Source organism: Myotis nattereri (assembly GCF_964212035.1).
Source record: "Myotis nattereri genome assembly, chromosome: X".
NCBI lineage: Eukaryota > Metazoa > Chordata > Mammalia > Chiroptera > Vespertilionidae > Myotis > Myotis nattereri.
The window spans coordinates 150,298,570-150,309,660 of NC_138078.1; positions in this window are offsets into that span (position 1 = coordinate 150,298,570).

Consider the following 11,091-nt stretch of genomic DNA (forward strand, 5'->3'; position numbering starts at 1 on the left):
CTGCCTCCTGGTGGTCGGTGTGCGTCATAACAACCGGTCATTCCACTGTTTGGTTGATTTGCATATTACCCTTTTATTATATAGGATACCTGAGACATCTCTGCTTCCATTTTTCAGACTAGTCACGTTGGAGCAGGGGCCATCTCTGTTGTTTGCTTGTTTTTTTAAATGCTCTACTGTTAAATTAAGTCATCTTTTGGTAGGTGAGACTATAAAACAATCTTCATTTTGGATGGGTTTCTATAATTCCTTCCAGCCCCTTGACTCCCAAAATCTTGCAGCTGCTGTCTGGGTTATGGTGATAGCTATGTGTACATTTCTGCATGTATTGGCATAAAGTGTAAAATCAATGTTATATGAATTTTGGCAATGTATTTGAGTTTTAATTTCATTTTTCCTTCAGGTAGAAATGAAATTCTGTATCCTAATAAGCAAAGTGTTACTACTGCCATCTCAGGGGCCAAATATATCATTCTTTTCATTTGTTTACAATCTAAAACTCACAGTGACAAAATGGATCTTGGTGTTTTCTATGATTACTACATCTGTTGTCACTAGGCAGTCTGCATTTATTGAAAACACCAAACACCTTTTGCATTAAAAGCAAAACAGCATGATATATGACATCAGTTCTGATGTGAAATTCTATTGTTTGTCAACTTTTCTTCATTAGTATCTATATACAGTGGGGCCTTGACTTACGAGTGTCCCAACTAACGAGTTTTTCGAGATATGAGCCATCTCTCGGCAGATTTTTTGCTTTGAGTTGTAAGCTAAAATTCGGGTTACGAGCCAGCTTCAGATACCCCACCGCTAGTTGGCGCAGTGAACGCCACAGCGAACGCCACAACATCAGCCCAGCATCACGTGTCTCACTCGTTCACTTTTTGATTTGACATACGAGTAATTTGAGTTACAAGCTCCATCACAGAATGAATTAAACTCATAAGTCAAGGCCTCACTGTATATATAATAGCCTAAGCGACCTTTACGACTGGTCAACCTAACGACCAGTAGACTGGTTGCTATGACACGCACTGACTACCAGGGGGCAGATGCTCAATGCAGAAGCTGCCCCCTGGTGGTCAGTGTGCTCCCACAGCCAACCTCCTGTGGTCTCACCCCCCAGCAGACCGGCCCCAATCGGCCCTTATCAGGACTGGGTGAGATGGCCCTGATTGGCCCCGATCGCTGGCCAGGCCGAGGGACCCCACCTGTGCACAAACAAATTTGTGTACCAGGCCTCTAGTATTAGTATAATCATCTTTAGAGAAAAGAGAAATAAATGTTTACCTGTTGATATTTCTTATATGAATTGGATTAGAAATATAGAAAGCATCATACCACATATAGTTAGACTCTCCCCTGACAAAAAGAGAGACAATTATTTAATGTTTGTAATTCTCTGATGAAGGAAAAAAATCTGTTGATTGGACCTGCTATTCTTTTCAGTGGGCATCTACTTAACTAAGTACAGTATTTTATATATATATATATATATATATATATATATATATATATATATATATAGTATTGATTTTACAGAGAGGAAGGGGAGAGGGATAGAGAGGTAGAAACATCAATTAGCTGCCTCCTGCATGCCCCCTTCTGGGAATCCAGCCCACAACCCAGGCATGTGCCCTTGATCAGAATTGAACCCTGGACCCTTCAGTCCATGGGTAGAGGCTCTATCCAGTGATCCAAACCAGTTAGGGCCAGTTTTCTTTAAGGAAGACAAGAACCTATTATATTCTCTCTCGTAGGGAAGGCTGCTGTTAAAGGTAATATGTACTCACAGTGTAATAGTCTTTCACCACAGAAACTGCAATGTTATGATCAGTGACCTATTTTACAAACATGTAGTCACTTAATATGTCAGTATGGATGGCCCAATGGGAAACATGAATAGGAGTGAGACACACACTGCCCTGAAGATGTTTATAATCTAGCAAGGAGAGGATATACATAAATAATGCAATATAACGATAACAACTGCAGGAACAAGCCTTCTTACCATAAATGTTCAGAAGAGAAGCATGGTAGCCACCATTTATTTATTGAGTATTATTTATGTGCCATGTAACTTACACTGTTGATTACTAATACTGATATTCTAATACTAATACCCACAGATATGGATACTTACTATATGCCAGGCACTATTCTAAGCATAATACATATGTAGGGGATCAGAATATACACCCAAATATGCCACTTTGGCATAAGGATTATGATTATTTTTAGCCAAAGACAATTGAGAAACAGCAGATGCCAAAAAAGCTCCATGCTCTCTCCTCCATTTGCCTAAAATGAGACTTTTTTTTCCAAATACAAGCAAAAGTTTATTTAGAAACTCACAGAGGTAGAAAAAGTGAGCCAGCTGGGCTGCATGGGCTCAGAAAACAAGTTACAGAGGCAAAAGAAGGGCCCTTGGAGCTTAGGAGAGAGCGCAAAGGCATACACCTTGAGGGAAGAAGAGGGAGAAAGGTTCTGGGTGCTCCAGACGAGGTGGGGGGGGGGTAGGGGGGGAGAGAGAGAGAGAGAGAGAGAGAGAGAGAGAGAGAGAGAGAGAGAGAGAGAGAGATCCTGAGATGGAGATTCTTATTAGCCCGGAGAGTGCCCCAAGAGGAATCTACATAACAGACCTGATTGAAACAACCTTTAGCTTCCATTAGCATTCCCCATATATTTATCTTCCCAGTTTGCTGCCCTTGGAAGCTTAAAACTATTTTCCTTTGTCTTGTCACTTACCTAAAAATGTACATAAGCCCACATTCTAATTATCCCCTTGAGTTACTCATCTCTGTTTTTTCCCCCTTCCCTATACATATAAGCTGATAAACACTTTTGATCCTTATGACAATGCCATGAGGCAGTTACAATTATTCCCATTTTATGGAAGAAAAAAACAAGGCTCAAAAAATTCAGGAACTTACCCAAGGTCATATAGCTAAATAATTTAATAAATTAGGCTTGAACTCAAGTTTGTCTGCATTCAAAGTTCGTGCTCTCTGAAGTGGCTTTGGGTCTCTTCTTCACTCTGCCAGGAACTCACTGTAGCAGTTATCTATTGCTGGAAAGCAAATCACCCAAAACTCAGTGGATTAAAACTAATGATTTATGGTTTTTCCTAAGTCAGTGCGTTGGCTGACCAGTTCTGTCGGTGTGGCCTAAGTCGATGTCCAAGACGGCCTCATTACATGTCAGGCCCTTGGTGTGGGTTGTGCACTGCAGCCCCTGGACTCACCTCCGTGTGTTCTTTCATCCTGGCTTCTTCGCAGCACCATGATCCAGCACAGGGTTCCAAGAAAGCTAGCCCCAATGTATGAGGGCTTATCAACCTCTTCTTGTGTCCAGTTGGTCAAAGCAAGTCTCATGGTCAAACCCAGAGTAAATATGAGAGGAGATTATACTAGGGCCTGGATACCAGGAGGTATGATTCATTGGGGGACATTAATGGAACAACCTACCACATTTATCATATGACTTGTAAAAAATCCACTGAAATGCAGGTTCTTCGTCTATAAGATGAAGAGATGAAACTGAGTTAACTCTGAGGTGCTGCTACCACGTGTGATTGGGAAACAGATGAGGGCAGGGGTGTACTCTATGAGCTTTCTTTCTGCAGTTCAGATTCAGAATTCCCTGACCCGCTGCTCACTAACTTCCTCATTTCCCTAAAAAAACCCTTCCTAAACCTTCTCAATAGTCTCCCCAAATATCTTTTAATGATCTGTATTGTCTACCTTTAAAAAAGAGGAGAAAGAAAATGAGAATGGTCAAAACTAAAACCCTATAGTGCGATGCTTCTAAAGTATGAATTGTAGACCACTAAGATCCCTGGGGAAGGTGGGGCGGGGAGTGGGTGGGGAGGGAGGCAGTGTGTTTGTAGGTGGTGTGGTGGCTTCAGAGGAAAAAGCAACGAAACAATTTTGTTCATCTACTTCACTCACACTTGAAATACAAGACTATTGAACATTTTCACGGGGACCCTGTTATTTCCTTAATGAGCATTGCCTTTTTAGTGTAGCTGGGGGACTGAGGAGTGGTGAGCAGGGAAGATCCTGCAAAAAGGTTAACTTTTCAGCAATGTTTAAGGCGCCATGTTGGCTTGACAATTGTGAACATTGTGAAGAAAGACTGTCAGGTGGAGCAGTGGGAATAGCTCCAGCTTAACACAAGGAGCAGGTAAACAAGGGTCTTAATGTTCTCATTCACCCATCAAACAGTGGTGGGAACCCATCCCATCCCCCATCTACCCTCCCCAGCTCTGGCTTCAGAGCTCTGGCTTCGGCTGTTAACATTAACAGTATTCTTGGGCTTGGCTAATATCTCATATTGTTTTCAAGCTATTGAGTACACTTGTTCAATTTGCATTTTTTGCCATAGTCACTGTTGTTTTGTTATGTTGAATCCACAATTCATGTAAATGGGTCAATGACTCATAAGTGGTTCATTGAAAAGCAGTGATGAAAAGTGTGATATAAAAACGCCAACTTAAAATAATGCCCTAAATAAAACCAACAGGCTCCAGTTTAATTTTACTATGAGTCTGTAAACGCTAGTACAAGCGAATCTGCTAGTGATGATTTCTGACGGGCGTTGAGAAAGAAAAGTTTGGATTGGGAGTATAATGAACAATATCTGAAAACTGGATTTTATTGGACCTGTGATCTGTTTCTGATCCCCCAAGGCATAGTCTGTTATGTAACTTTGTTAAATAGTGGGATGAAGACATGAAAACTTTTGTCATTTTTAAGTAAAACAGAGTGAACTCTCTGGTGAATGTATTGCATTTATTCAAAGCAAGCATCAAATAATGCTTCCTATTATGTAAATTATTAATCTTACAACTAAAGAGAGAGAAGGAATTGACCTAAAGAGGCGTGATGCAATGTTGCCCTTCTCAACACGCACATAAATCACATTACTCTGGAAGCGTGTAAAAACAAACTCAAAACATAATATATATATTACCAATTAAAAGCAGATTCGCTACTGGCAAAAATAATATCACACACAAAATTGTTATTTTGCTTTACAGTGAGGTGAAACCACTTAAGTGTCAAGTCCGACTCAGTGCTTAGCAAATATGCTGCACATACATGAAGAGCAAGGCCTGGATGACAGCTTGTTGGTTATAATGGAGAAATCATGCTATCGGCAGGGAGATGTCCTGTTCACTAGTGGTTACTTGATGGGTCACGATGTAGCCTGGCAAAGTGACAGGTGTCCCTGGAGCAGGTTCAGCTTGACACCAATCCACACCTTGATGTGTTTCCAGAAAAGAATCCATGGGAAACAAGAAAACCATCTGACTTGGTGTGTTGCAAGCAAAGCAATGCAAAAGCCCTGCTTGTAATTGAATTCTGTGGGGCTTCTTCAGCATCATGTGCAAAGAAATGAGCAGTAAATAAAAACCCAGTGAGAAAGCCCTAGCTGGTTTGGCTCAGTGAATAGAGCATTGGCCTGTGGACTAAAGAATCCCGGGTTCAATTCCTGGTCAGGGCACATGCCCGGGTTGTGGGCTCAATCCCCAGTAGGGGGTGTGCAGGAGGCAGCTGATCAATGATTCTTTCACATCACTGATGTTTCTCTCTCTCTCTCCCTCCCCCTTCCTCTCTGAAATCAATAAAAACATATATATTTTTTAAAAAATCACACACACAGCAATTTTGGGAAGGGTTCAAATCCAGAGGAAGTGAATTGGCTGCCCGCCCTGGGTGGGGCAGCATCTCCTTTAACTCCTGGCCCTCCAGGTGATTATGACACAGCAGCTTGCTGCAGAGACAGGTCTTCTTTAATTTTTGTTTGCTTGCTTGTGTGTTTTTAATAGCCTGATGTTCTGGATGTTTCCACACTGAATGTAGGGTCTTAAACTTTGTAAGAGATGTACTCTCAAAGCACCCAGAAATAGATGGCATTTTTATACACCAATAATGAATTCTCAGAAAGAGAGACTAAACAAACAATCCCATTTACCACTACAACAAACAAAGTAAGATACTTAGCAATACACTTAACCAAGGAGGTAAAAGGTAAAAGATTTGTACTCGGAAAACTACAGGACATTATAAAAAGAGACAGAGGAAGATATAAAGAAGTGGAAGAATATACCATGTTCATGGGTTGGTAGAATCAACATCATTAAAATGTCCATACTACACAAAGCAATCTATAAATTCAATGCAATCCCTATTAAAATACCAACACCATATTTCACTGATCTAGAACAAATACTCCAAAAATTTATATGGAATGAAAAAAAGACCCTGAATAGCCATAGCAATCCTGAGAAAGAACAAAGTTGGAGGGATCACAATACCAGATTTTCCTACATAATAAAAGGCTAATATGCAAATCGACTGAATGGCAGAACAACTGGTTTCTCTGATGTGCAATGACCACTAGGGGGCAGACGCTCAACACAGGAGCTGCCCCCTGGTGGTCAGTGCCTCCCACAGCGGGAGTGCCGCTCAGCTAGAAGCCCTGAGCCGGCTCACCGCTGGCCAGTGCAGTGGTGGTGGTGGGAGCCTCTCCCACCTCCTTGGCAGCGCTAAGGATGTCCCAGGGCTCTGGACTGCGAGAGAGCACAGGCCTGGCTGAGGGACAGGCCTGGCTCTCCTCTCCCCTCTTCACCCTCCCCCCACAGTGCAGGAATTTCATGCACTGGGTGTCTAGTCAAACTATATTACAAAGCCACTGTAATCAAAACAGCCTGGTCCTGGCACAAGAACAGACACATAGACCAATGGAACAGAACAGAGAGCCCAGAAATCGACCTAAGCCATTATACTCAATTAATATTTGACAAAGGAGGCAAGACCATACAATGGAGTCAAGACAGGCCCTTCAATAAATGGTATTGGGGAAATTGGACAGATATGTGCAAAAAAATGAAACTAGACCAGTGGTCAGCAAACTCATTAGTCAACAGAGCCAAATATCAACAGTACAACGACTGAAATTTCTTTTGAGAGCCACATTTTTAAAACAAATTATATACGTAGGTACCTTGTTATTAACTTAACTAGAGGCCCAGTGCACGAAATTCATGCAATAATTTATATATAATAATTTATATATAATAATTTATAATAATAATCTATATTATTATTAATGTATTAATAATAATCTATATTATTATTAGTGTATTGTTTTGGCCTTTGCTAAAAACGTCCTCAATCTGATTGAGGTACCTTCACTGAGGTCGACCTCTTCCACCTCTCCCATCCACACTCGTCTTGTATACTTGTTTCGTCACTAGACCAACAACTTACACCATACGCAAGAGTAAATTCAACATGGACATGGGAGGAAAGAAGCAGGGAAGGCAAAACCTGGCGTCTCTATGGTACCAAACACCAACATCGAGTCCTGCACAGATGCACACCTCTCAGCAGAACGTTCTGCCTGCGCAGGCCACCCCTCACCCCTTCCCTGCTGCCACCAAGACCTCACTGTCCAGAGCTCCATCATGTCTCCCCAGCAACTGCAGACACCCCCGCTGGCGAGCCTCCAGCCCCCAGCCCACCCACTCCCAGCCCACCCACTCCCAGCCCATGCAAAGCCATCCGCCCATCATTGCAGCCACTCCACCTCCCACAGAACCATCGACCCCACTCACAAGCCGCCTTTGCTGACTGCTGGAGCCCAAGACCAGCAAACTGGGCCCCCAGCGGGAGAGCAGCAGGCCCGTGACGCCCCCAGAGGAGGAGGTACCTGCCTCCCAGCAGCCCCCGGCACCGGACAAGAGCAGCGAGGCCTCCGATGCTGCAGCGGCATCTACAGGAAGCCCGGGTGCAAGCGCGTGGACGTGGAGGCGCTGGGCCTGCACTCATCTTGTGACGTCATCAGGTATCCCACGGAGACGAGCACAATCACGTGTAAACTAGAGGCCAGGAAGTCTCGCGATGATCCGGAATTTGCTGCCCAAGTCCGGTTGATGTCTTAACGGCTCCGGGTCCCACCCTCCCGACCACGAGGGTCATGGCTCGGAGAGCTAAGGACGTCTTCACCGGGAAGCTGGAGACGCTGCAGGAGGACTCCAAGGCGCGCGGGACGGCCGTTCCCTCCCGCAGGGGGCCCCCCGGCCCCCCGGTCGCGAACCCCTTAGACAGCAGCCTCCGGGAGAGACCCTCGACCAGCAAGACCGGTAAGACTAAGAGGGAGCCAGCCCCCGAGGTGGTGGAGATGCGGAAGCAGCTTCGGCTCGTGGAGGAGCAGCTCATGGCCGTGACGCGGGCCAGGAAGGTCGCAGAAGAGAAGAGAGAGAGAGAGAAGAAGGAGAAAAAAGAAAAAGAGGCGAATAAAGAAAAGGAGGCGAAGCAAGAAAAGGAGGCGAAGCAAGAAAAGGAGGCGAAGAAAGAAAAGGAGGCGAAGAAAGAAAAGGAGGCGAAGAAAGAAAAGGAGGCGAAGCAAGAAAAGGAGGCGAAGCAAGAAAAGGAGGCGAAGCAAGAAAAGGAGGCGAAGCAAGAAAAGGAGGCGAAGCAAGAAAAGGAGGCGAAGCAAGAAAAGGAGGCGAAGCAAGAAAAGGAGGCGAAGAAAGAAAAGGAGGCGAAGCAAGAAAAGGAGGCGAAGCAAGAAAAGGAGGCGAAGCAAGAAAAGGAGGCGAAGCAAGAAAAGGAGGCGAAGAAAGAAAAGGAGGCGAAGAAAGAAAAGGAGGCGAAGCAAGAAAAGGAGGCGAAGCAAGAAAAGGAGGCGAAGCAAGAAAAGGAGGCGAAGCAAGAAAAGGAGGCGAAGCAAAAGGAAGCCGAGAAGACCAAAAGCCTGGCCAAGGAGCTGCTTCCCGCCAGTGCCAAGGGCAGCCGCAGCAGCAGCAGCAGCAGAACGAGCGAGAAGCAGCGCGAGTTCCGGCAGAAGCAATCCCTGGTGCCCCAGCAACAGAAGACCACGCTGGCGGAGTCCTACGCCAAGGACAGACTCCGGTACCTGACCCGCAAGGACAAGTGCCAGCTCGCCCGGGACCTCAGCAAGCTCCCCGAAAAGAAGCTGGGCGGCCTGGTGCGCATCCTTCGCTCCCGGGAGCCCAAGCTCAAGATTAGCAACAACAGGATGGACGTGGACTTGGCCACCCTGAAGCTGTCCACGCTGTGGGAGCTGAAGGACTACCTCGCGTCCTGCTTGCAGATGATGGAGAAAGCCGCGGCCGGGCCAGCGGAAGCGGTTGCCAGCACCTCCGGGTTGGGGTCGCAGTCGGAGTCCGAGTCGGAGTGGGAGTTCACCAGCTCCGATGACTCCTAGGAAGCGGGTCCCTGTTGACTTGCACAGGGACGGTTAATAAAATGATGGTCTCATACCCACCCTAGCAAATCTAGGTTTCGTGCATTTTTTTTCTACGAATTGGCCAGGAGTTATGGGATTGATTCCTCAGGGCCCTGGGCCTCTCCCCGGGACACGTTGGTCATGTTCATCAGGGCAGCTCCTACCTGATGAGAAGGCCCCCTCTGGGAAGGCTGCTTGCCTGGCTGGCCACTGGGCGCCTTGGTGCAAACTGCCCGGCTGTCCCGCCAGCCTCCATGGCCATCTGGGCTCCTCTGGGTGGGTGGCATCTCCCAGAGGGGGATGACAGTTCCCCTGCACATGCACACATGTGTTGTTGCTCCGTGTACAAGGCCCGCTCACACATTGTAGAACCCTAGAGGCTCTGGGAGGCGGGGGAGAGTCGGGGGATGAGGAGGTGAGGGGGGTTGGGGGGGTGGGGGGATGCTGGAGCTAGAATCCAGGGCTAAGGCCGAACTGAGGCAGTTATAGCTGCTTTGCATGGGCACTGGCTCCTGCTCGCTTGTGTTTTTTCTCTCTTCACCTTTATGTCTTTTTCTGAGGCTCTGGATCCTAATTGCTTCCCTCCTTAGCCCTGGGGAGATCTCATGCAGCCTAAGGAAGAACATTCTAGCACCTAGAACTTTCCCAAATGGGGAACAGTGGCTGCCCTGGGCATGCCTTCTCTCTGCAGCTCCATCAGCCACAGCTGACTCACAGGCTCCTGGAGTCCTTCCGTTTGTGTTGTTCCCATTGTTGCCTGTTGGGCATTTCCCCAACATCTTGGGCCTCTTCTGAAGTCGCATAGGGAAGGACCTCCTGGGCGGAGGTCCTTCTCTCCTGTGTAAAAGGAAGCAGGCTGCAGTGGGCAGAGATGGCGGTTAATTTGCATATGCAGGCGCAGAGCACAGACTGAAGACTCCAGCCGGAGTGAAGACTGAAGACTGAAGAGGCTTGGCTTCTCCGCTGCGGCCGGACCAAAGGCCTGGGTCCCGGGTGCCGGAGGAAAACCGGTGCCGGCAGCCAGGGGCAGGAAGGCCTATTGCGCGAATCTTCGTGCAACGGGTATATATATATATATATATATATATATATATATATGCTGCTGGGAGCTAGGCAAGCCATGGTGGCTACATCATCCAAGTCCTCTGAGAGGCACTGGATTGTCTATGCATCATGCTCCTCTTATCTGGCTCTTACAATCTCACACACCTCTTCTGCTATGGTCCCTGAGCCTTAGAGGAGGTATTCTAGGTGCTCAATTTATAAGCAGGGACCACAGCAATGGGAGAAGTAGGCCAGGATGCCTGACTATAAGTAATAATCAGAGCAAACTGTAGTCTCTGAGCCTTTAAAAAAATATATTTTTATTGATTTCAGAGAGGAAGGGAGAGAGAGACAGAAACATCAATGATGAGAGAGAATCATGGATTGGCTGCCTCCTGCACATCCCCTATTGGGGATGGAGCCTGCAACCCGGGCATGTGCCCTGACTGGGAGTCGAACCATGACCTCCTGGTTCCTGGTCGACTCTCAACCACTGAGCCATGCTGGCTGGGCTAGTCTCTGAGTTTTGAAGACTCAGTTGAGAAGACCTCTACAGTAGATAAAAGGCTAAGAGCTTCATTTTTGCTGACAATCTAACAGATTCCCCTGATTTGAAGTCCAAACAGCCCTGATGAACATCCTGACACCAGCTCAACCAATCTATCTGTGTGGCTTACACAGCATCAGTTTCCAGAACTATCTAAGCATGAGCTGTTGTGATGACTTCTCTGAAGTTTACATTCATGTGCTCTAGCTGGGGTCTACAATTGCAGGGCTCAGAAA